The sequence below is a fragment of the Pinus tabuliformis genome, chromosome 3_1, assembly GCF_031772625.1.
Source record: "Pinus tabuliformis cultivar Carrire ecotype Pingquan chromosome 3_1, CPIR1, whole genome shotgun sequence".
Taxonomy (NCBI): domain Eukaryota; kingdom Viridiplantae; phylum Streptophyta; class Pinopsida; order Pinales; family Pinaceae; genus Pinus; species Pinus tabuliformis.
The window spans coordinates 716932968-716959927 of record NC_142301.1 but is presented as its reverse complement, the minus strand read 5'-3'; the positions used below and the strand labels follow the sequence as shown (position 1 = coordinate 716959927).

At 34.8% G+C, this 26960-nt stretch overlaps 1 pseudogene across 1 annotated transcript; it reads left to right on the top strand.

Moving 5' to 3' along the window:
- The first annotated feature begins 1219 nt into the window (after positions 1–1219).
- LOC149189273 (UDP-glycosyltransferase 85A1-like) lies at positions 1220–5215 on the top strand (annotated as a pseudogene). The gene is made up of 2 exons (XR_016256343.1): positions 1220–1908; positions 3977–5215. The product of XR_016256343.1 is annotated as a UDP-glycosyltransferase 85A1-like (transcript).
- The last annotated feature ends 21745 nt before the right edge of the window (positions 5216–26960 follow it).

Genomic DNA, 26960 nt, shown 5'->3' with positions numbered 1-26960 from the left:
CTAGGTCTCCTATAATTTTTGTGCATGCCAATCCATGGCATGAAAAAAAGCCATTTCCCAAACCAGAAAGGAAGCCCACAATTTATGCCACATGCTTGTATCTTTGCCACCCAATTCAATGCCCTCACTCACTAATGACTAAAGGAATTGCCCCACATGTGGCAGAGGTAAATCCCATGCATATTAGAAAAGCCAAAAAGCAAAGTCTCTCATCTTAAAGTGCTTGAGTATAGAGTAATTTACCATAAAGATGAAAGCTAGCAATAGTTATTCCATGTATGTTGCATGGGATAGGTTGACCAATCAAAAACCTTTTCTCTCTTCTAAAAATATCTAAACATTATTATTATAATAAACAATTTATTTATATTTTATATAACACCCATTATATATAAATAATTCAAATTAATTATTATAATAAAATAAATGTATAAAGAAATGTGAGTTTTTAACCCTGCACAGGCGAAGTGTTCTTATCGAAGAAACGTGCAAAATGCAGATAAGTGTTCTTAATGAAGAAACGTGCACAATGCGGATAGTCTTTAATATTGCATAGAAGAGAAATTAACCTGCAGCAGACATCATACGCAATTACATCTTCATATAGTCTCTTTCCACATTCATCTATGCTCTTCCGAACAAAGTCTACAAAAATATATATATATATATAAACACAACTCTCAAACTCCATCGATAAACGAAAAGCATAGCGTGTTCCTCTACAAGCTTGTCACTAAAACTCTACCAATAAATGAAAGGCATAGCGTGTCATTCTAAAATCCTTGCCATTGGGGAAAAGGTATTAGACAGCATTGTCTTTCTTCTTTTCTCATCGTAACACCCCCGACAGCCCGAACTCTCGTTAGCTGACACTTCTCAGCTCGGTAGTGGGCATGGTTAACTTCAACAAGTGAAGAATTACCGCCTAACTTTAAGTTTGTTGTGTGGAGACGTAATGCTGCCGGACCTCAAGAGTCAATGTCATGAATCTATCCAATAATTCATTAATTATTGGATAGATTCATGACATTGACTCTTGAGGTATGAATTATTGGATAGATTCATGACATTGACTCTTGAGGTCCAGCAGCATTACGTCTCCTCGCAGGTAATCATTCCAGACAAATAACAAGTTGTAGTCAATGACGGAAACGTAAACCTACCAAATCAACTAAAAGTTGAAAATTGGTTGCAAATTTTCATCAGCATGCTGTGTGCAATGCCCATGATTTTTTAACCATTATAAGAACCAAACATAATCACCATGATAATTGTATTCAATCCCTTGGAGAAGCTGTATGAGTCGTAGCTCAACTCCTTAGTGGATTAACGGAAGAGAAACGAATAATGTCGAGCAATAATGACATGAATATGTTGGAGCAAAAGGGGAAACTTGCTCCCCATGCAGTAATTGTGCCATTTCCTGCACAGGGACATGTAAATGTTCTCATCAATTTGGCCCAGTTGCTGGCTATGAGGGATGTTTTTGTCACTTTCGTTAATACTGAATGGATACACAAACGCATGGTGGAAGCTTCAAAAGACCCTAAATCTCTTCTCTCCAGAAACGATCCCGAACTGGACCAGCAAGGACAAGGAATTCGATTTCTGTCTATTCCAGATGGTTTACCACCCGACCATGGTCGCACTTCCAACGTTGGCGAGTTATTTGTTGCCGTGCAAAAGTTAGGGCCCACCTTGGAGGAGCTCCTTCGAAGCACTGAAGAGAAATCAGCAGCATGTCCACCCATCACGTTCATCGTCACAGACGCCTTCATGTCTTGTACGGAGCAAGTCGCAAGCAATATGAAAGTGCCGAGGGTTATCTTCTGGCCTATATGTGCTGCTTGCTCCGTTTCTCAATGCTACGCCAATTTCCTTCTTTCGAGGGACATATTCCAGTAAATGGTATGTTCTCCATTTCCAGTAATTACAAGAGAGTTCACATTTTGATGGTTGATCAAATCATATTTTATAAATTATCCTTTAATTTCTATTAATTGAAATTTCTGTATTAATAATATTATTAATATTAATACCATATTATGATTCGCACTGACATGATTAATAATTTTTTCGCTTCATATTATATGCCAACTTCAATCATCCTTCATGATCCAAATAAATTATTTAATTTGATTGCTTCAATTTATGTACCAATAAAACCAAGAACCAAGGTTAACACAAAACTTAGTAAACTGTCAAATTTATTATTTAGATGCCATGTAACCAATAGGTAGACTTTATGTATGACATTATGACAAAACAATTACTTTTTGGTTTTCAGTGTACGCAAAATGTTCTATATGCCCGTTTTAAATGATGGATTGTTTTAAATGATTGCAATCAATTGAGATACATAATTTGTCTGTGAGAGATAGAAGCAAGATTAAGTTTGTGTATCTGGATTTTTCATAATTTATTTGTTTATGTGAATATTTTTATTTTTTATTTTTTATTTTTTTGTTGGGTATTTTAGGTTTTATTTTTTTAAGATAAAAAATCTGTAAATTATAATTTTTTGATATTTTAAATATGTATATTAGATATTTTTTAACATTTAAATTATATAGGTTTATAATTTTAATAAATTTTACTTAATTTCGGAAAAAATAGTATGCCAAAAACAATAAACATGACAATATAGCCAGCTGTTTTCGATAAATTTTACATATGAGTTCAGAAACTACGTTTATGTTGGATTTCAAACATAAAGTGTCTTCTGTGAATTGACATGGAAGTTATAATTTTTTCTTTTTTTTTAAATGGTAAAGTAATATTGATTTAACTACAAAAAGTCTATAGAAAGTATAAACAGGATTTTAATCAATATAGATTCATCTTAAGCATGGATTTAACATAAGCTTAAGGGATTGAATTTCCAAAATACAATGTGTAATTTTTTATCGTTACCAAACTGTAAAATATTAAGATTTCAAGGTTTTAAAAGTAATATTGGTTTAACTACAAGAAATCTATAGGAAGTATAAGGAGGATTTTAACCATTATAGATCCATCTTAAGCATGGATTTAACATGAGGTTAAAGCGATTGAATTTCTTTATGTTCAAACTTTTTTACAGTGCAAAATGCAATGTGTAATCATTTATTGTTACCAAACTGTAAAATTTTAAGTTTCGAAGGTTTTAACCATAAAAACTTATTTTTTCATGATACATATATATATATATATATATTTTAATATATAATACATACATAGTTGACATTAAAATATTTTACATAACATGTACATGAAGACATTTTACAATACAAATTAAAATGGTTTTTTTATTATTAATATATTTTTAAGTATAGCTACTATTAATATATTATATTGATAACTCACATTGAATATTTTATTATATACAACATCAAAATATTTTCATTTAACTATTTTATATATATAAATATATATAAATTTAATATCCACATAAATTAGTTAACATAAAATTTTAAATAATTTATTTAAATTTAATGTTAAAATATTTTAAAAAAATTTAAGATTTAACACTTTTTTACTTTTAATTACTTTATTCCTAACCTATTTATTTTTTATTATAAAAAATCTTATTATTCCATTTTAATTACTTTATTTCTAACATATTTATTTTTTTATTATAAAAAATATTATTATTCCATTTAAATTTTATTTTTGTTTTTATTTTAAAAACACTTGTCAAACTCCATATTAACATACCTACACATACAGCGAGGTTACAAAATTAGCCTCTTCCCTTAACTAATTCTCACGATTACATTTACGAGACCTAACTACACAATAAAAACTCATGATCGCTATCGATGCATCTAAATATAAATGGTCTTGGTGAGTCTCGATGCAATCGAATATGAAAGATGAAACATTCATTCATAGTTATAGTTTTTACGTTATGCTTATAAATCCTGGTTTGTTTCATTCAACTATTTTCATTTGCTCTGCAAAGACAATAACTATACTATGTTGGTACCTTCTTCAGTAACGGAGGCGAATAATCCAGAAAATTTCATCACCTGTCTTCCCGGAAACATCCCACCACTGAAGCCGACCGACCTGTTATCCTTCTATCGCTCCCAAGATCCATCCGACATTCTTTTCAAAGCCTTCCTCCATGAATCACAGAAGCAAAGCAAAGGCGACTATGTATTAGTGAACACGTTCGAGGAGCTCGAAGGGAGGGATGCAATAAGGGCACTTTCTTTGAATGGCTGTCCTGCTTTGGCCATTGGACCTCTTTTTCTTCCCAACTTTTTACAAGGAAGGGCATCGGGATGCAGTCTGTGGGAGGAGGAGGAGGGCTGCCTCACCTGGCTGAATATGCAACGGCCGGGATCAGTTATATATATTTCGTTTGGGAGCATCGCTGTCAAATCAAAACAACAGCTGGAGCAGCTGGCATTAGGGCTAGAGAACAGCGGACAACCTTTCTTGTGGGTTCTCAGGTTAGATATCGCAGATGGTCAGGCTGCAATTTTCCCTGAGGGCTTTGAAGAACGAACAAAGAAACGGGCAATGTTTGTGAAGTGGGCGCCACAGGTGAAAGTACTTGCCCACGCTTCGGTGGGATTATTCCTCACACACTGTGGTTGGAACTCTATGTTGGAGAGCATGAGCATGGGAGTTCCGTTAGTGGGATTCCCATATTTTGGCGATCAGTTTCTCAACTGCAGATTCGCTAAGGAGGTGTGGAAGATCGGCCTCGATTTTGAAGACGTGGATGTGGATGACCGCAAGGTGGTCACGAAAGAAGAGGTTGAGGATGTTGTGAGGAGAATGATGAGAACAGCGGAAGGAAAGAAGATGAGACAACGTTCTCAAACTCAAAGAGTCGGCAACAAAGGCCGTCCTTCATGGAGGATCTTCTTTTCTGAACCTAAACACTTTCGTTAATGCCATGACGATGAGTAAAGTGCACCAATCCAAAACATGAAGCCATTTGACTTGAAGTCCAGAAGATGTCAAGAGAGCTTGGCTTTCCAGCCTTTCAGGTTTTACTCATAAGTGGGTTTACCACATATGCAAAACCAGTGTCATTCTTAAAAAAGAAAATATTTTAGAGGTTGAAAATATTAAATATGGTCATCACGCTTGCTCCATTTCATGGCTTCAATGGCTTCATCTGGTACAGATTATGTAATCATGTACTACCTAGACTGTAATGGTTCATAATTGTCATCCTTTTCCTTCAAATGTTTTAAAGTAATTGAAATCAGATTCTTGGCACCGGTAATGTTCCTTTTTAAGTATCTTCTTTCACTGGACTCTACTCTGTTTCTAGATATTTTGATTGTGGCGGTTAAATGATCCGAGTACTAACAGAAGCTCTAGCACCAACCAGAAGTCTGGAAACTAGAGAAAAATTTATGCCCAGCTTACATGGCATCTCATAGTGCTTGAGGCATCTATCGATGACGTTGTGGCACTCCCCTCACACGTGTAACCGTACGTAAGAAAGTCAAATTGTCAAAAGCACACAAGCTAGATGATCCATACACGTGACTCTATCGTCTACGTGCTTGACACTCCATTTCGCCCAGTTCTTCCGAATCATAGTTTAATCCACAAAATTCCAAGTAAATTCATATGTACATAATTACTTTATTAAAATGTTAAAGGGGTATTAGTTAAGCATTACGAAATTAATGAGAATGGCAGATGGTTCATAAGTTAAAATTATAATGGTTTTATAATTTTTTATTATCATTAAAAATATATGTACGTACAGAGATTATTATTGGTTTAGTTTTTTTTATTACAATATTATTTTATAAATGATATGTGATTTAAGTTAATATGTTTTAAATTTTATAAAATATATAGTAGGTAAATATTATCAAAATTTCCTTTTATTTTTTTAATTATTTAATTATTTGAAAATTAGATTTATTTGTTTTTGTTTTTAAATTATATTTAAAAGAATGGGATTTATTACTGAAAAGAGAGGATTTGAATTTAATGGTGATGAGTTCTTTACTATTAAATCAAGATCAATTTTAAAGAAATATTTTGAGGTAGAGTTAGTGATTTAATTTGATATTGTATTTAGGGAGGTTATATTAATGATCTTGTGATATGTGTATACAAAGAGTATCAAAGTTTAGCCATACTTATTTCGTCAAATTTTTTTCCAAAGAAGTATGATTTAATGGTGAAAAGTAAGGGGTTATTCGCCATACATAAGTGGATAAAAGTTCACCTCTATATCCTTCTTTTAAAATGAATTCAAAATTCTTCTCTCATAATTACATTTGAAGGTTTCATTCTTTAAGGTGGCTAAGGTTTGAAACTCACTGTATTTGGGAGGAGACGCCCAAGGAAATCCACCCATGTTAATTGTTCATGTGGCCTAGATTAGGTACAATCCTCAGGTTATTTTTACAAAATAGACATAGTGAGTAGTGATTTTGATGTGAAATTTGTGGTATTTGGTAGGAGACATTGCAAATTTCCCCTCATGTTAAAGGTTGGTGTGGCCTAAGATGAATAACTTTTGTGTTGTAAATTTCTCTTTATAATAAAAAACAAACAAAAAAACATTTATATTTAAAAGTATTTTACTCTATTGAGAAATTAATAAAATAATAAGAATAACATTCTTGGGAAATTGAAATGTGATATGCTAACAAATTTTAATGAGTATTCCTCTCTCTCTCTCTCTCTCTCTCTCTCTCTCTCTCTCTCTCTATATATATATATATATATACTTTCTATTATCAAAGAAAATAAAATTACATTGTTGTAGCGGATGTCCATATGGGGACTTTGACAGAGCATGGATTTGACAGATCCAAAAGAAGAGACTACGATAGATTTGGTAGACCCAACAAAATCACTTGACTTCGGTATGGTCTTCAAAGTGACTCTTCTTTCCTCTCTTTCTCGCAACCTTTTTCTGACCTACAGGAGGCGAATCAACCAAAGTAATTTGTAGATTATTGGTGAGATCTGAAGGAGATTCCATATCGGTCTCAAAAGAAGTCAATTCATGTGCCTACTTTAAAATACCCAAAGAGATGTCTTGACTTCCCAATTTCCTGTTTTCAAGGGGTACTAAGATCCCTATTGAACCCGCATAAGTTTGATGAGGAGTGACATTCTGATCTTACTTCTCGGGAGTCATACCATCGTCAACACCATTCTCCTCTTGATTTGAAATGGAAGAAGTCTCACCCTCCATAGAGGATGGGTTAACAAGTTTCAAACTTTTAGATTTTGAAGGTCTAAAGTGTTGTCTCTTGATGTAATTTAATAGAGGGTAGGAATTATATATATGGCTAGTTTGTAGACAAATTCAACACTAAAACACAATATTCTCGTAATCCAGAGGTTGGGTTCAATGAAAACAACTGATTTTTAAATTGTTTTAATCTAACATCCCTTTACTAATGTCAATTTCCACACATATTTTTCCGTAGGTGTATAGGTCACACTTCCCTCAAGAGGGATATGTGGTAGGAAAATGACCGAATAAATTTCGTATGCCCTGAAAAACTTAAAGGTGCCAAATATGGGTGGGAAAATTTAGAAGTCGAACCCAAATTGGAAATTTGGTGATACTATTGTAGAAGGATCGAACTATAGAAACTAGGAAGTTATGAACAAACCAACTTTACCCCATAACCAAGGCCCATAATTTAGGGCCTTCTGGTACTCTTCTAGTTCATCAAAAATCACTATAAAAAATCCTTTAGAGTAGAAGATGACCTTGCACTCTTCAGTCCAAACCATATGAATCCATTTGTATAGATCATCTGAATGTGGCCATAAGCCATCGAAGTGACAGATAAGGCTTGATTTAGTGTAGAGTTGAAGGTAGTCCTCCATATTTTGGTGTGAAATTCCAATAAAGTGCACCTCCTCAACTTTATCCACCTAGAATGCCCTACGAGTTGCCTGTGATTGCTAAGACCAAGGTCCTATTTTGAGGGCCTCCTTGAAGGATATATTATTTTAATTTGAAGATTCCACACCCCCTTGGGCACCTCCAAACAAGCATGTCACTACAGTGATTGTGGCATCCCTCTTAATTCCATAGCCTCTGAGGCATTTTTCCATCTTCAGTTTCCTCCCTCCATAGAGGAGCCTCATTTCACCCATAGGAATACATGTACATTGTTGAATCTTGACACTCAACACTCCCACTTCTTTTGATTCTGTGACTAAAAAGCAAAGGGACATGACATGGTCCAAACAAAGATCATAATTTTTTTATGATCCAACTCCCCAACACCTTCCATTGTCGGATCCAACATTGGATAGAGACTTTCAAAAAACACTTTGCTGACAACCTTATGATTTGGCTTCTCAAAGTCAAAGGGCTAACGCTCGGCCATGGTCACACTCAGGATGCCAACCTTGTAAGTAGCCTTTATGTTCTCTACATTGGAGTCTCCTGATAGGCTAAATTTTTGAATACACCTTGTTGTTTCCCTCTCCATTCCTATCACCTTTACCTCTAGACTTAATTGCATTTTCTTCTTCTTAATTTTACCGACAATGTGAGGAATGTTGTTCTCCACATTCACCTTGATATTACCAACCTCAAGGCCACGCGTTTTGAGAAAAAACATATAACGATCAGAGGTCTCCAAAATATCGGCACTAGATCTACATATCACATGTGTCTCAAACATATTTGTGTGTCGGTTGCATGGAGAGGGATAGAAAATGCCCAGTGCACTTGTATTTCCCCACTCCCACATACACCATGAAATATCCAACAATATTCAACATTTTTCCTCATCATAATATTATCAATAAAATAATCTCATCAATAATCTCATTAATAGCATACATTCTCTCTCTCTATATATAGTTTAAATTAAAAAAAAAAAATTGAGATTTTATGAAATTTTGAAATCATGTAATTGGAAGATAAAAGTATATATTTATTTAGAAACAAACAATTACTTATTTTATAAATATATATTTATTTTTATTTTTTATTATAATTTATCTAAATTTGAATTTTTTATTTTATAATTATAAAAAAATTAAACGTAATTAAAATATTAAAAAAATAATTTATATTATGCATAAAAAAAATATGATCATAATAATGAAAAATAATATCCACTAAGACGTATATGGTCTACCATACCTTAAGAAGGTAAGAGATTAATTAAAAAAATTTAACTTCTTATTTCTATGCTAGAAAGAAGTGAGAGAAGCCTCCTAGATCACCATAGTTTTGATGAGTTAAAAGCTCAAGAAGGTTGGTAGAGTGAAAAATAATTTGAAAATTAGATTGAATGTGAGTATAAGAATGGAAATCTAAGAGAGATTTTTTTCATTCTCAACCCTCCTAGGATCACATATTTGACAAACATTTTCATCCCACGGGATTTGTTTTCATTCTCAACCCTCCTAAGATCACATATTTGACAAGCATTTTCATCCCATGGTTTTTTTTTATTGACCAACACCTAGTTTCACTATGGAGCTTATTAGTTCTAATCTTGGAAATGTTCATTTTATTCTTAGCACTAGTCAAGAAAGAGATCTACTTTTTGTGTTCAAGTTTGGGGTTGATCACCTCCTAACAATGTAGTAGTTTCATTTTTCCCTCTAGCTCTTTATTTCCCCCCAATTTATCCTTCAATTTGGAATTTGGATAGATGATCTCCTCATTTATTTCTCAATGGTCTAGCCATGACTAAACATCCTTATGCCACCCTCGCTTGAGTCGAATTTTGGTGTTTTTTTCTATAGATAGAAGTAATTTTAAGAAATCTCTTGGCATCCATGTTGTATAACTTATTCTTATACATAACATACCTATTAATGCCATGATTTCAATGTGGGAAATAATTTTTCAATAAAGAGGATAGGGTAGGGAGTATTTTCTTTAATTTTGAGATGACAGGTTAAAATTTGCTTTTGGAGTTGTTCAATATTTTTGCATGATTGTTTGGATATACTAAAGCCTCAAGCCTCACATCCATATAAAATAACAAGAGTGACATGACTATAAAAGAGGATGTTCTTTCTAAAGAATAGGAGTTTTATTTCAAAAGAAGAACATTGGAAGGGGCCAACATACTCTATCAAATTTGGGAGGCCTTAAGCTACAACTCTTTGCGCTCAAGGTTAGTGTTTGACATGAGAACTAGGGATGGACGCTAAGATGAGATGTTTGTTTGAGGAATTTTAGGTGGAACTTTGAAAATCCCACATATGTTTGAAGTATACAATGGATGAACTCAAATGGGAAACAAACTCAGTTAGAAGTGAGTACACAATTGGTATCCTCATGTTGTGGTTGAGGGAGATTAAAGAGGAACTATGCTATGGAAGGTGACAATACTTTCGAAATGTATCTCCTTCACGTGGCTTGTTTTTTGCAATTGAATTTTGACACGAAGCGACTCGAAAGGAGAAAATCCCAAAGTCTAGGTAAGTGCTTATTATGTAAGTAATATGGTGCAACTACCTCTCATCAATTTATGTGTGGCCCCTCCTCAATGAAAATTTAGAGGGAGGTTGAATACCACTTAGGCCTCCTTAATTTGTGGAAAAGGATGATGGTGGACCATAATTTCAAGGACTAGCTTATATCAAGGCACTTGAAGGCATATAGGTCACTTCCATATTTAGTACTATGGGGGATATAGCTTGGTCAAGATGCTAGCATCTTGAGGATTGCCACTTTTTTTTAAGGTATTTTCCTTCCCGCAAACTCTTCCCTTCATCCTTTCGGGTTACATCTCATTTTTTGGCTTTATTTTCTTCCTTTAAGTTTATGAGCTTTCCTAAAGGGCCATAAATCATCAATGAATTGTGGATAAACAAGAAATATTCCTAAGTCTTATTTGAAAGTGCATGCCATGGCACAAGTTAGGTTTGTGTATTGAGGTTTATTTTATATGAGAGAGACACTCACTTTTTCTATGAAAAGGTGGACACAAAGGTAGGAACAAATACTCCAATGAAGTCAAATCCATTTAATGTCTCCTAAAACTTATTTGAACAATGATCTTATGAATCTCCAAATTCTTGGGGACTCATCTCTGCTTATAAGACGGATGAACAAAACATTATATATTTACACCACCAGTTTATTCTCTAAGGTGGAAAACTTAATGAGCATTTCTAAGTAGTTTGTTGACATACCTTTCTCACATTTGTATAGGGAATTTAATGCTCAAACATATTCTCTCTATAAAAATTTTAATTCCCTATGTGTACTAGAATATGATGCATTTATGTAAATATCATTGTTACATATTTTTGATACATGGCTAATTATGAAATGAACTTTAATTTATTGTCTTTTTTCAATCTATATTTAACATTTTCTAAGTGATTTAAGAATGAAATATGATATAGATAATTATTTTTCAAAATTCTAATCCAGATAATTGACTAAAAAGATATCAACTCAATAAGTTAGATACTTGACTAAAAAGATATCAACTCAATAAGTTAGATACTTTTATTATTGATACTAGTATGAAATATTTTATAAAAATATTTATTTAAAATATCAATTAAGATATGTTTTATAAATAAATCAACGTATTTTCAAAATTTCATATATATATATATATAATTCTAAATTAATTTCTTTAATTTAAACAAAATTCATCAAAATTATAAATTATAAAATAAAAATAAATAAAAAGAAACCAAACAATAAAATAAAAATAAACGATATGAATAAAAATATCATTAAAATGTTGTTTATATAATATTAGGAAATCACTTTTCTATATATATATCAAGCTGTTAAGCAAGGGTTCCCTAAACCTTAGACTGAAAGCCTCATTATCCCTATTTTTAAAAGTGGAGATACAAATAACCCCTCTAGTTATCGAACAATTATGATCAGCCCTCTCTTAGCCAAATTATATGGTAGTATTCTGGAAAAAAAGTTAAGCATATGGCTTGAAAGTGAAGGTAAGCGGGCTAAAGGCCAAGCAGGTTTCAGAAGGCATCACTCAACAACAAACCACCTTGTTACGCTAAGGATCATTGCAGAGGAATGTCGTAATGATAAATCCAATTTATTCTGCTGCTTTGTAGACTTTAGAAAGGCTTTCGATACGGTTCCTAGATACAACCTTTGGAATAGGTTAGAAGAGCTAAAAGTTCCTCTTGAGTTAAGAGCTGCTGCTATAAGGCTATACGAGAATGTAATTGCCAAGCTAAAGAACAATGAGTGGTGGTCAAAAGATATTAAGTGTAACATCGGAGATAAACAAGGTTGCCCCCTCTCCCCTACCCTATTTGGCATTTACATCGATAAGCTCGAAGGTTATTTAGAAGAAGCAGGATGTGGTGGCACAATCTTAGCTGGGATAGTCATTATCCTTCTTCTCTATGCTGACGATATTGTTCTTCTGGCAAGGTGCCCTTCTGATCTTGATAAGCAACTCAAGCTTCTTAAGGATTTCTACTCTACCATGGGTATGACTGTTAATACAGACAAAACAAAAGTTATGATTATCAAATCTAAGAAGGACACTTGCGCTAATTTTACGTATGAAAATAATAACTTGGAGGAAGTGTATTCTTACAAGTACCTAGGAATTGATATCCATCACAAGCTCAACTGGAACCATAGCATTGAGAAAAGGATCAATGGGGGATGGAAAGCTTATTTTGGTCTTGAAAATAATTGTAAAATAGCAAACCTCGTAATATGGGATAAAAAGAAGTTCCTCTTTGAAACTTTAGTCACTCCTGTTATCTTATATGGCTGTGAAGTTTGGGGCTGTAGCATCTCCAGAGAATCATGGAGGAAGATTGAGCAAATCCAGAAGCGTTTTATAACTTATAACCTAAAAATTAAAAGTAATACACCCTATCCTATTCTCCTTATAGAAGCAAGTCTTTCTTCTATTGAGAGCCTAGCTATGCTCAGGTTTCTGATGTACAAGCACAAGCTCAATAACATAGACAATCATAGACTTCCTAAGCTAGCTTTAAATTCCAGCCAGAATCACCTAAGGCTTAACCGAGGATGGCATAAGGACACAAGGGCCTGGTTAAACTATTGGAGATCAATGAGAATGATGCTTTGCAAAACATAAATAACATTAAAGATATTGTTAATTCTAAGTTCAAAGAAAAATTGTGGTGTGAGAAAGATTTAGCGTCTAAAAGAAAATTAAGTTATTATAAGAAGGTCATCAACCCCACCCTTGAAGATCAAAAGTATCTCTCTATTCTAACTAGCTCAAAAGAGAAAATTAATATAGCAAAGATTAAAACGAATTCTCATGAGCTCCATAGCGAAATTGGCCATTGGGTAGTTCCTAAAACGCCATGGATGGAAAGGATCTGCCATATTTGTGAGAATGGGAGCATCGAGGATGAAAATCACTTCCTCTTAGAGTGCCCTGCATACAACCACATTAGATCTCAATTTCACAACCTTTGTTACAATACTGACCTTCCTAGCCTTTTACAATGCCAAAATTATAGTGAACTCGGGAGGCTTCTCTCCAAGCTTATTGAGCATAGGAATAAAATCTTAAATAAAAATAAATAATTTGTCTTTTTAGGTCCGATGGATCATTATTTGGTCTCAGCGGACGTTAACCACCATCATCATCATCATCATCATCATCATCAAATTTAAACTCGTTAATTATTTTTTAATAAAAAATAAAAATATATAAATATAATTAAAAAAAAATATACTTTTATATAATTAAATTTTTAAAATAAAATTAATAAAATTTATAACATAAATTTATAAGACTAGTTTAATTGGCAATTGATTTATTGAGAAACATTATGCAAATTGTTTTATCCAAAATTCAAATACCCAGACTAACCCCAGAAAATTTACAAAATTATAAGAATATATATTATAATATAAATATAAAATTATTTATTTTAATTAAAAACTTAAATTGATTCCTGTATATATAAATTATTTTAATAATATTAATTAAAAAAATACAAAATCCTCCTAAAAAGTTATTTATCATTCTCATTAACGTGTTATTGACTGAGTGATATTCCTTAAACATTTTAATAAACTTAATATCTAAATTGGAATTCACTTCGAATTTTATGGATTAGACACATATTTTCACATACTAAGAAAGATTGCTTGTCAATCATGCAAACAATGCCCGTTTCTTTGTTCGTTCCTCAAAGCCCTTAGGCAAAATTGTAGCCTAACCATCTGCGATATCTAATCTCAGAACCCACAAGAAAGGTTGTCCGTTGTTCTCTAGCCCTAATGCCAGCTGCTCCAGCTGTTGTTTTGATCTGACAGTGATTCTCCCAAACGAAATATATATAACTGATCCCGGCCGTCGCATATCCAGCCAGGTGACGCAGCCCTCCTCTTCCTCCCACAGACTGCATCCCGATGCGCGTCCTTCTAAATCGTTGGGAAGAAAAAGAGGTCCTATGGCCAGAGAAGGAGAACCATTCAAAGAGAGTGTTGTTACTGCGTCCTTCCCTTCGAGTTCCTCAAGCGTGTTCACTAGTATGTAATCCCCTTTACTTTGCTTCTGTGATTCAGGGAGAAAGGCTTTGAAAAGAATGTCGGATGGATCTTGGGAGCCACAGAAGGATAAGATAACAGGTCGATCGACTTTGAAAAGAATGTCGGATGGATCTTGGGAGCGATAGAAGGATAACAGGGCAGTCGGCTTCAATGGTGGGATGTTTCGGGGAAGACAAGTGATGAGTTTTCCTGCATTTTGTTCTTTCCTTACTGAACAAGATACAAACACAAGTGTTGTCATTGCATTTTGTTCTTTCCTTACTGAAGAAGATTACAAACACAAGTACTGTCATTACAAACACAAGTATTGTCATTGTCTTTCTATAGTAAATGAAATAATTGAAACATGATCTCTCATATTTAATTACATTCTTGTATTTGCCATGATTTTATATTAAAAAGATGTGTAGTATTATTGAGGTGAAGAAGATTACAAACACAAGTATTGTCATTGTCTTTCCATATTAAATGAAACAATTCAAACGTTGATCTCTCATATTTAATTACATTCTTGTATTTGCCATGATTTTATATTAAAAAGATGTGTAGTATTATTGAGGTGAAGAAGATTACAAACACAAGTATTGTCATTGTCTTTCTATAGTAAATGAAATAATTCAAGCATGATCTCTCATATTTAATTATATTCTTGTATTTGTCATGATTTTATATGATTTTATATTAAAAAGATGTGTAGTATTATTGAGGTGGGATGTTTTGCATGAATATTTTACTCATTTTCAGAGACATAAAGTTATTTTAGCATTGTTGGTATTTGGTGAAATGTTCAACCAAAACATCTAACCCCTCAATAATATTACAAAAAAGCTCACATTACCAAAACAGGGTTGAATTTCAAAAAATGATATCTAATATAATGCACCCCGGAAACCTCCAATACTTGAATCAAAAGATTGAAGGGAACTCTACTTGAATGGTTCATGAGGCACAATACTTGCTAACTTTTTGCAAATGGGGTAGAAAGCTAAGTGGGCTTGATTGTGGGGAAAACTACAATGTTAAGCACGCCCTTGGTGACCTCTTGTCCTCGTTAATGGAAATCGTCATAGATGAATAACTTACTTTAACCAGTTGAATTCCAAAAAATGATATCTAATTAACATAACTATTACCGTGAAAACCTAAATGCTAACATCAATAATGCTAACATCAATAATGCTTTAGCGTCTTTTGAAGCTTCTAGTCTCTGGAAACAAGTGATTTAGCGTCTTTTGAAGCTTCTACCACGCGTTTGTGTGTCCACTCAGTATTGACGAAAGCGCCAAAAAATTGCCTTATAGCCAGAAAAAGGGAAGCATTCTCTCCCTGCAGTAATTGTGCCACTTCCTGCACAGGGACATGTAAATGTTCTCATCAATTTGACCCAGTTGCCGGCTATCCTTCAATTATATTTTATAAATTATCCTTCAATTTCTATTAATTGAAATTTCTGTATTAATAATATGATTAGTACCATATTATGATTCGCACTGACACGATTAATTTTTTTTTGCTTCATTTAAAATGTTTAGTAATCGGAAAATCTTATATCCGAACATCAATCATCCTTCATGATCCAAATAATTTATTTAATTTGATTAAATTTATTATTTAGATGCCATGTATCCAAGAGGTAGACTTTATGTATGACATTAGGACAAAACAATTACATTTTGGTTTTAAATGATGGATTGCTTTCAATGATTGCAATGAATTGAGATACATAATTTGTGTGTGAGAGGTAGAAGCAAGATTAAGTTTTTGTATCTGGTTTTTTTATAGTTTATTTGTTTATATGAATATTTTTAAGAAGTTTCTTTTTCGTATTTTATGTTTTTTATTAAGTAATTTATTTGTTTATGTGAATATTTTTAAGAAGGTTTTTTTGGTATTTTATGTTTTATTTGTTTGAGTAAGATAAAAAAGCCTATAATAAAATTATATTTTTTTTGTTTTTTTTTGTTTTTCTTTAAATATATAAATAAATTTTGTATATTAGATTTTTTTAACATTTAAATTATGTAAGTTTAGTAATTTTAATAAATTTTATTCAATTTCAAAAAAAATGCCAAATATACTAAACAGGAGAGTATAACCAGTTTTTTTTTGGGGAAAAATTCTACATATGAGTTCAAAAACTATCTTGTCGTTGGATTTCAAACGTCCACGTGTTTTTTTGCTAACAGACAGATGTTACCAGAGCTTTTTTGGGAAAAAAAAAATAAAAAAAATTGCAAAGTAACATTGATTTAATTATAAGAAGTCGATAGAAAGTACAAGCAGGATTTTAACCCATATAGATCGATCATAAGTATGGATCTAACATGAGCCTAGAGGGATAGAATTTCTTCATGTGCAAACCTTTTTAGAGTCGAAAATAAAATGTATAATCTTTTATTGTTTCCAACTATAAAATATTGAGATTCAAAGGTTTTAAGTATAAAAGCTTATTTTTTCATCATACATATAATTTTGTTTAAAACAATATATAATACATATATAGCTAACATTAAAATATTTTACATAACATGTACACCAAGACATTTTATATCACAAATTAAAATGATTTTTTAATTATTAATATATTTTTAATTATAATTCATATTAAAATATTATATTGATAACCCATATTGAATATTTTATTATATAAAACATCAAACTATTCTCTTTAAACAATTTATTTTATATATAAATATATATGAATTTGATATCAACAAAATTGATTATCATAGATTTTCAAATAATTTATTTAAATCTAATGTTAAAATATCTTTTAAGAATTTAAGATTTAAACATTTTATTCACTCTTTTTTTTACTTTTAATTACTTTACTCCTAATATATTCATTTTTTTTTATAAAAAAAAACATTATTTTTTTATTGAAATTTTATTTTATTTTAATTTTAATTTAAAAAAATTTCTCAACTCCCATTAACATACTTACACATAATATATATGTAAAATGAGCCTTTGAACTTACAAGATAGATTTCTAATAATAAACTGAATTAATGACTAAAACTCACAATTACATTTACGAAACCTAACTACACAATAAAAACTCTTGATCACTCTCGATGCATCTAAATATAAAGGGTCTTGGTGAGTCTGGATGCAATCGAATATGAAAGATGAAACATTCATTCATAGCTATAATCTTTTACACTGTGCTCATAAATCCTTGTTTGTTTCATTCAACTATTTTCATTCGCTCTGCAAAGACATTAACTGTAACTGTGTTTGTACCTTCTTTAGTAACAGAGGCATAGAATCCAGAAAAATTTCATCACCTGTCTTCCCGGAAACATCGCACCACTGAAGCCAACTGACCTGTTATCCCTCTATCGCATCAGATATTTCTATCGGGACCTTACTCTATGAATCGCAGAAGCGAAGGACGCAGTAACAACACTCTTTGAATGGTTGTCCCTCTCTGGCCATCAGACCTCTTTGCATTCCCAACTATTTAGAAGGGCGGGCATCGGGATGCAGTCTGTGGGAGGAGGAGGAAGGCTGCCTCACCTGGCTGCATATGTAACGGCTGGGATCAGTCATATATATTTCATTTGGGAGCATCACTCTAAAATCAAAGCAACAGCTGGGGCAGCTAGCGTTACGGCTAGAAGATAGCGAACAATCTTTCTTGTGGGTTCTCCGGTTAGATATAGCAGAAGGGAAGGCTGCGATTTTACCCGAGGGCTTTGAAGAACGAACAAAGAAACGAGCAATGTTTGTGAGGTGGGCGCCAAAGGCGAAAGTACTTGCCCACGCTTCGATGGGATTATTCCTCAAAAACTGTGGATGGAACTCTATGTTGGAGAGCATGAGGATGGGAGTTCCGTAGTGGGATTCCCATATTTTGTCGATCAGTTTCTCAACTGTAGATTCGCTAAGGAGGTGTGGAAGATCGGCCTCGATTTTGAAGACGTCGATGTGGATGGTCACGAAAGAAGAGGTTGACGATGTTGTGAGGGGAATGATGAGCACGGCGGAATGAAAGAAGATGAGAGACAACGTTCTCAAACTCAAGGAGTCAGCAACACAGTCAGTCCTTCCTGGAGGATCTTCTTTTCTGAACCTAAACACTTTCGTTAATGACATGACGATGAGTAAAGTGCGCCAATCCAAAACATGAAACCATTTGACTTTCTTGGAGGATCTTCTTTTCTGAACCTAAACACTTTCGTTAATGACATGACGATGAGTAAAGTGCACCAATCCAAAACATGAAACCATTTGACTTGGATTCCAGAAGATGTCAAGAGAAAACTTGGCTTTCAAGCCTTTCTGGGTTTACTCATAAGTAGCATTACCACATATGCAAAACCAGTATCATTCTTTAATAATAAAATATTTTAGAGGTTGAAAATATTAATTATTGTCATCATGCTTACTCCATTTCATGGCTTGAATGGCTTCATCTGACACAGATTATGTCATCATATACTACCTAGACTGTAATGGTTCATTATTGTCATCCTTTTCCTTCAAATGTTTTGAAGTAATTGAAATCAGATTCTTGACCGCAATTTAAAATGACCACAGGTAATGTTCATTTTTAAGTATCTTCTTTCACTGGACTCTACTCTGTTTCTATATATTTTGACTGTGCTGGTTAAATGATCCAAGCACCGTCTAAAAATCTAGCACCAACCAGAAAGTCTGGAAACTAGATAAAATTTATGCCCAGCTTACATGACATCCATAGTATCATGCCCCTACACTTGTGGTAGCCTTCCAACCGCTTATAGCGAGGTGCGGCACCACCGAATGCTTTCTTTTCACCAATACTCACCTTCGTGGACTACGCCTAATTCACTTGTCCTTACTTAGTTTGTGTTTCACAACCAAGTAAAATGCAATTATCCTTTATACTTAATGAAGCCCATACTCATTCATTATCCATAGCAATTATAACAAGAACATCAAAAATTGCAACAAGTATAAAGGGGAGGGGCAGCTCCCAAACAAGTCTGCCCGAAAATATATTATATTCAGTCTTTCTTCAATAATACAATAAGTAATGCTTGGCAAGCTCCAAGCCAATACTTAGAATAATTTACGACATAGGCAACCCGCCTTTACAATAGATGTGCACCCTTGCACGAAGAGTAAAACTCACCCGAGTCACTTAATCCTCCTCACCAAGTCCTGCACAAATCTACACACAAACTGAACCCCGGCACACTTGCCTACACCTCAACCGGCACAAGAATATACGAAATCTGCACTTAGATAAAGTGCATGAGATATGCGCATCTCCTATCTCTCCTTGCGCAGGTTTTACCCCTCTTCTTTATGCGTAGAAGTGATGAGAGTTTGTTTGATGATCAAATGAGCCTCAAGCTCCACTAATATATACCAATCCTTGCGTAGGTTTCAAGGGGTGTGCAGCCCCATGGCCGACCCCTAAAGTTGTCAACGCACGCCCACATGTTATGTTTACAAGTCAGCTTCGCACATTCTTTAATCATCGTGTATATATATATAGATATATATATCTGTATATATATATGTATATATATATATATATATATGTATATATATATGTATATATGTATGTATATATATATATATATATATATATATATATATATATATATATATATATATATGCGTTAGTCCAACACTTAGTCGCATAAGTGCTTTTTCTAACGTCGCATATATTGTCGCGTTCCTTCGCACAATATGTCACACCCATCGCACATTTCCTCCACGTGACCATGCGCCCGCTCTCGTGCACGACTCACCGGTGCCCATCGCACTCTTCTCCCGAAGGCCTTACATCCTCCTCCACCTGAAATCGTTGTTGTCCTCGACAACATACCATCCTGGTAGCCATCCACCAAGATCATCATCATCCATGATGTTGACTCCTCCACACAAAGCAAACATCCTTGCAACATATGTAGAGTCTCACCTCCATCATGCCTCGCCTTAGTGACCAACTGCCACCAAGTCCACCAGACCAAGGTATGCATCTCAACGGTATGCTCTTCATCAGATATCATCTCGATCCATGATCCTCGAACCTTCTGCCACAATCTCCACTGCAACATCTCGTGTCGACCTCATCATGTGTCTCTATGTGAACCTCTGTCATGATACTCCAACAAAATGCCAACACATTTCTGCACACTTCACGACCCCATGTCTGAACTAGTTGGGTAGCTAATCCAACCATCACGCTCAAATCATGAGAGTGAACATCCTCATGCCATCATCAGTTGTTCCTCAATACATCTGCCACATCCTCGACTCATCGAGAATCCATCTCCGTAATCCATGCTCAAGTCCATGGAAACCCCATCCATCTGCAACATGTCATGATGCTTGATGCCAAGCCATCCGTGCACCATCATACCTGCTCAAACATGGTTTAAGGACTCACTGCCATGAGCAACTAACAATGAGCCCCATCTTCTTCGTCCATCTAAGAAGATGTAGAGGGAGTAGAGCCTGAAGGTTCTCCCTTACTGATCAACTCGATCCATCTATCAGGATCCTCAACCTCCATCCTTTGTAGGTAAGCAACCCGGTCTTCCTTCTGGACATCCGGCCTCACATATACCTCCTCTTCATCATCATCATCCTCAACCTACTCTAGCCTTCTTGACAATCCAAGATGCTATCTGAAAGTGATCTAACGACCAATGACTGCTCGGTAAGCTTTGCCTCAATAGTAGCAAATCGCTTACTCATCTTCTCCTTATCCTCCATTTGCATCACTCTTAGTTTACAATCATGCCTTGTCACACCAATGGTTGGCACACCAATGGGTACATCTTCCCTTCCATCATAAATGTAGAGCTTCTTCAAATGTAGAACAATCATAGCATCGAATTGTTTCATGAATTCCATCCCTAATACAGCTTCATAGTCATCAATCCGCACTATAGTGAAGTCCACCTTCCCAATCCATTCACCAAGTGTAGTGTCCACCCTCTCAGCTATACCAAGAATCTCAATAGGAGGAGAATTCACTGTCTTCATTTGTGCCTTTGCCGGTACAAATTTCAGCCCATTTCTTCTCGCAATATCTTCACCCATGAAGTTGTGAGAAGCCCCACTATCCACGATAGTGAGCACATCAACACCCCCAACCTTCATTCGAACATAATCCAACTTGTTCCTTTTAGGATCCCTTCTAGAGACCACCTCCATAGTAGCAGAAGCACCAAGTATCTGCATCATCCCCACAGAAACACCTTCATTCCTTACATCAGATTGTGCAATAGCAGCCACCTTTGGTTTAGAAGGAAAATTCTTCACCGTGTGTGGTCCAGCACATATCCAACACTTCAAGGCTTTCTTCGTCTTTGAACTATCATCTGATTTCGAAGCATCTTCCTTCTTCTTATCTTTCGGTTTATCGGACTTATTCTTCCTATCATCAGAAGTCTCATCATAATGCTCCACCAACCTGTCAACAGCAGCAAAAGCTTCTTCAAGTGTCCTAATCTTCTGCCTATTCACTTCATTGCGTGCCCAAGGCTTCAACCCAATAATGAAGTTGAAAACCTTGTCCCTCTCCGCCATGTCAGGAAGTTCCAGAGCTGCACTTGCAGACTCTCGCTGATATGTTTGTAGGCTTCCGGTCTGCTTTATGTACTTAATCTTCGTTCTTGCTTCCCATGTTTCATCTTGAGGACTAAAATGAGTCTGCAAAGCCTTCTTCATATCATCCCACGAAGTAATGTCATCAGCACTACCATTGGCAATCTGATCCAACCTCCTTCGCCACCACATCTTAGCATCCTTTGTTAAGAACTGAGCAGCTAACTTGACCTTTGTCTCATCATCAGATAGACCCAACCGTTCCAAGTATTGCTCCATATCCCATAGAAAGTTTCCAAGAGTTTTTGCATTCCTTGTGCCATCATAAGATTCTGGTTCCTTGACCTTCACATGAGGCACTCCTCCACCCGAGGCATGCCTCACGGCCTTCTTTAATACCGGTATCTCATCCTTGGCTTCATCAAGAGTCTTCTTCAAGTTCACGATCTCTGCGAGACCCTGATCCCTTGCTTCTTCAACCTCCTTGACCCTTACTTCGAGTTGTATACACATAAGATCAGTGTACTCATACTGTGTCCGGAGTTCATCATGCTGTGTTCGGAGTTCATCGAGCTCTTCCTTTGTCTTCAAGTTGGCCTCTTGTTCTTTAGCAAACAAGTCCATCTTCTTATCCCAAGAAGTCTCCATGTCTTCCATCTTTTCCAACACTTTTTCAATGAACCCAATAGTAGTATCCTTCATAACGTGACTAGACCCAGCCTGAGATTCAACTGCCATCTCTAACAACTTCTTTCTTCTTTGCAATCTAGTTTTGACCATCCAATAGCTTCACCACGTCACCTGCAATGAGAACCAACCCTTGTTCCACTTTGTGTGAAACGGTTTCCTTCACCTGCAAGTACCTGTCACGAGCAACCCTACTCAACAGCTCTAAACCAAGCTCTGATACCAACTTCACTTCGGTGAAGTTGTGTAGTAGCTTCAACCTTCAATACCCTGAATCAGCGGCTCTGATACCAACTGTCACGATAGTGCAGTGGGATCAGCACTTTATCATCAACCCGAACACGAGCAAACCTTGCTCTAATACCAATTGTCACGCCCCTACAATTGCGGTAGTCTTCCAACCGCTTATAGCAAGGTGTGGCACCACCGAATGCTTTCTTTTCACCAATACTCACCTTCGTCGACACGCCTAATTCACTTGTCCTTAGTTTGTGTTTCGCAACCAAGTAAAATGCAATTATCCTTTATACCTAATGAAGCCCATACTCATTCATTATCCATAGCAATTATAACAAGAACATAAAAAATTGCAACAAGTATAAAGGGGAGGGGCAACTCCCAAACAAGTCTGCCCGACAATATATTATATTCAGTCTTTCTTCAATAATACAATACAAGTAATGCTTGGCAAGCTCCAAGCCAATACTTAGAATAATTTACAACATAGGCAACCCGCCTTTACAATAGATGTGCACCCTTGCACGAAGAGTAGAACTCACCCGAGTCATTTAATCCTCCTCACCAAGTCCTGCACAAATCTGCACACAAACCGAACCCCGACACCCTTTCCTACACCTCAACCGGCACAAGAATATACCAAATCTACACTTAGATAAAGCGCATGAGATATGCGTATCTCCTATCTCTCCTTGCACAGATTTTACCCCTCTTCTTTATGCGTAGAAGTGATGAGAGTTTGTTTGATGATCAAATGAGCCTCAAGCTCCACTAATATATACCAATCCTTGCGTAGGTTTCAAGGGGTGTGCAGCGCCATGGCCGACCCCCAAAGTTGTCAACGCACGCCCACATATTATGTTTACAAGTCGGCGTCGCACATTCTTTAATCATCGTATATATATACATTAGTCCAACACTTAGTCGCATAAGTGCTTTTTCTAACATCGCATATATTGTCGCATTCTTTCGCACAATATAACGCACCCGTCGCACATTTCCTCCGTACGCCCATGCGCCCACCCGTTCTCGTGCACGACTCGCCGGTGCCCATCGCACTCTTCTCCCGAAAGCCTTACACATAGTGTTTAAGGTATATATCGATGACGTTGTGGCACGCCCTTCACAAGTGTAAGCGCACGTGAGAAAGCCAAATTGTGAATAACACACACCTAACTATATCTAGATGATCCTTGCACGTGACTCTCTCCTCTACGTGGTTGACACTTCATTTCGTCCAGTTCTTTCGAGTCGTAGTTTAATCCACAAAAATCTAAGTAAATTCCAGTTTACATAATTAGTTTATTAAAATGTTAATGGGATATCAGTTACGCATTACGAAATTAATGAGAATGACAAATCTTTTATAAGTTAAAATTAATGGTTTTATAATTAATTATTATCGAAAAATATTTTTTATTATGTACGTACCGGGATTATTGATGGTTTTATTTTCTTTTCTATTACAACATTATTTTAGAGATAATATATCATTTAAATTAATATGTTTCTAATTTTATAATATATATGGTAGTAAATATTATCAAATTTTCCTTTTAATTCTATAAAAGTCAAATTTATTTGGTTTTTTAAATTATATTTAACATAATTGGATTTAATGTCTATACATGAGTATCCAAGTTTACTCAGATCTATTTTTTCATATTTTATCAAAGAAATAGGATTTAATGGTAAAAAATAAGGAGTTATTCACTATATATAAGTGGATAAAATTTCACCTCAATGTCTCTTTTTTTTAAAAATAAATTCAAATTTCTTCTATTGTAAATGCAATTATGTTTCAAGCTTTAAAGGTTTAAGGTGGTCAAGGTTTGAAACTCATGGTATTTGGGAGGAAACACCAGAGGAAATGCACCTATGTTAATTGTTCTTATGGCCTAGATTAGGTAGTCAGTAGTGATTTTTGATGTGAAACTTGTGGTAGTATGAGCCATTGCAAATTTCCACCCATGTTAAAGGTTGGTGTGGCCTAAGATCAATAACTTTTATGTCGTAAATTGCTCTTGATAACAAATTCCTGTAAAAATAAATAAATAAAGTTAGAAAAATTATTATATTTAAATGTATTTTACATTTTATTAAGAAAATAATAAAATAATAAAAACAACATTCTTGGAAAATTGAAAATGTGATAAGCAAACAAATTTAATGAGTATTCTCTCTCTCTCTCTCTCTCACACACACACACACACACACACACATACACACACAAAAAAAAACATAATTACATTGTTGTAGGAGATGCCCATCTAAGGACTTTGACAGAGCATGGATTTGAGAGACCGGAAAGAGGAGACTACCATAGATTTGACAAACCCAACATAATCATTCACCTTGGGAATGGTCTTCAGAGCGACTCTTATTTCCTCTCTTTCTCACAACCTTGTTCCAACCGATAGGAGGTAGATCAACCAAATTAATTTGCATATTATTGCTGAGATCTGAAGGAGATTCTCTATCAGTGTCCAAAGAAGTCAATTCATGTGCACACTTCAAAATACTCGAAGGTATGTCTTGACTTGCCAACTTCCTGTTTGTAGGGGATACTGAGATCCCTACTGAAACCCCATAAGTTTGATGAGGAGTGACAATTTGATCTTGCTCCCCCGGAATCATATCATCATCGACCACCATTCTCCTCTTGATCTAAAATGGAAGAAGTATTTCCCTCCATAGGGGGTGGGTTAACATGTTTCCAAATTTTAGATTGTGAAGATCTTAAGTGTTGTCTCTTGATGGAATTTGTTAAAGGGAAGGAATTCTATAAATGGCTAGTTTGTAGACAAAATCAACAACAAAACATAGTATTCTCGTAATCCAAAGTTTGGGTCCAATGATAATCACCAATTTTTAAATTTATTTGATCTTACAACCCTTTGCTAATCTCAATTTCCACATACGTTTTTCTCCAGGTTTACATGCCACACTTCCCTCGAGAGGTATATGTGGTAAGATAACGACGCTAGAAATTTCCTATGCCCTAAAAAACTAAAAGGTGTCGAAGATGGGTGGAAAAAATTTGGAAGTCAATCCCAATTTGGCAACTTGATGATGATTATTGTAGAAGGATTGAATTCTGGAAACCAGGATGTGAAGAAAAAACCAACATTACCCTAGAATGAAGGCCCACCAGTTAGGGCCTTCTGGTACTCTTATGGTTCAACAAACAACACTATCAAAAAACCTTTATAGTAGAAGATGACCTTGCACTCTTTTGTCTACTTTGTATGTGTAATGTCCCTTAATAATAAATAATAAATAATAATAAAATAATAAATAACAATATTAAAGCTCTAAATAAATATAAATAAAAATAAACAGAAAAATAGTAAAAATCAGTAAAGCTATCAAAAAGTAAAAATAAAAGAAATAAAACAAGAAAGCAGTAAAAATCAATAAAGCTATCAAAAAGTAAAAACGAAATAAAACAAGAAAGCAGTAAAGTTGCATGTTGATACATGGAGTGTGTGCATGTGGTTCCCCTTCCAATGTTTGCTCTATTTAATAGATGGTGAGGAAGATGAGAGACGTTCCATCATCCCATGATTCCATCATCCATTCTCTTGGGAGAATAGTGTTGTGAGACAAAGGATTCCCTGGTAGTAGTACGTTGATTGAGGGCTTCGGGGTGGCCAGTTGTTGCAAGATTTTGTGCAATTCAGCCTACGGTTGGGTGGAGAGTCACCCCAAGACTTTGTTGCAGTTAGCAGAATTCAACTAGCGTAACCCCGAAATCACAAGCGAGAAACATCATCGCCACAAGTAAGTTGTCTCTACTCATATTTTTGAAAGTTGATGTTAATTAGTTGATAAATTGCGTGTTGGTTATAAATCGCATGATTAATCTAATTAATTACTTGTTTTTATTTTGGGATTGTTACATATGGTATCAGAGCCTAGGTTCAACTCTTAGGGCCTATATACATTTTAATGTAGGAAAATTCGATCTAAATTATTTAAAACAAAAAAAATTACAGTCACATCCTAATGAT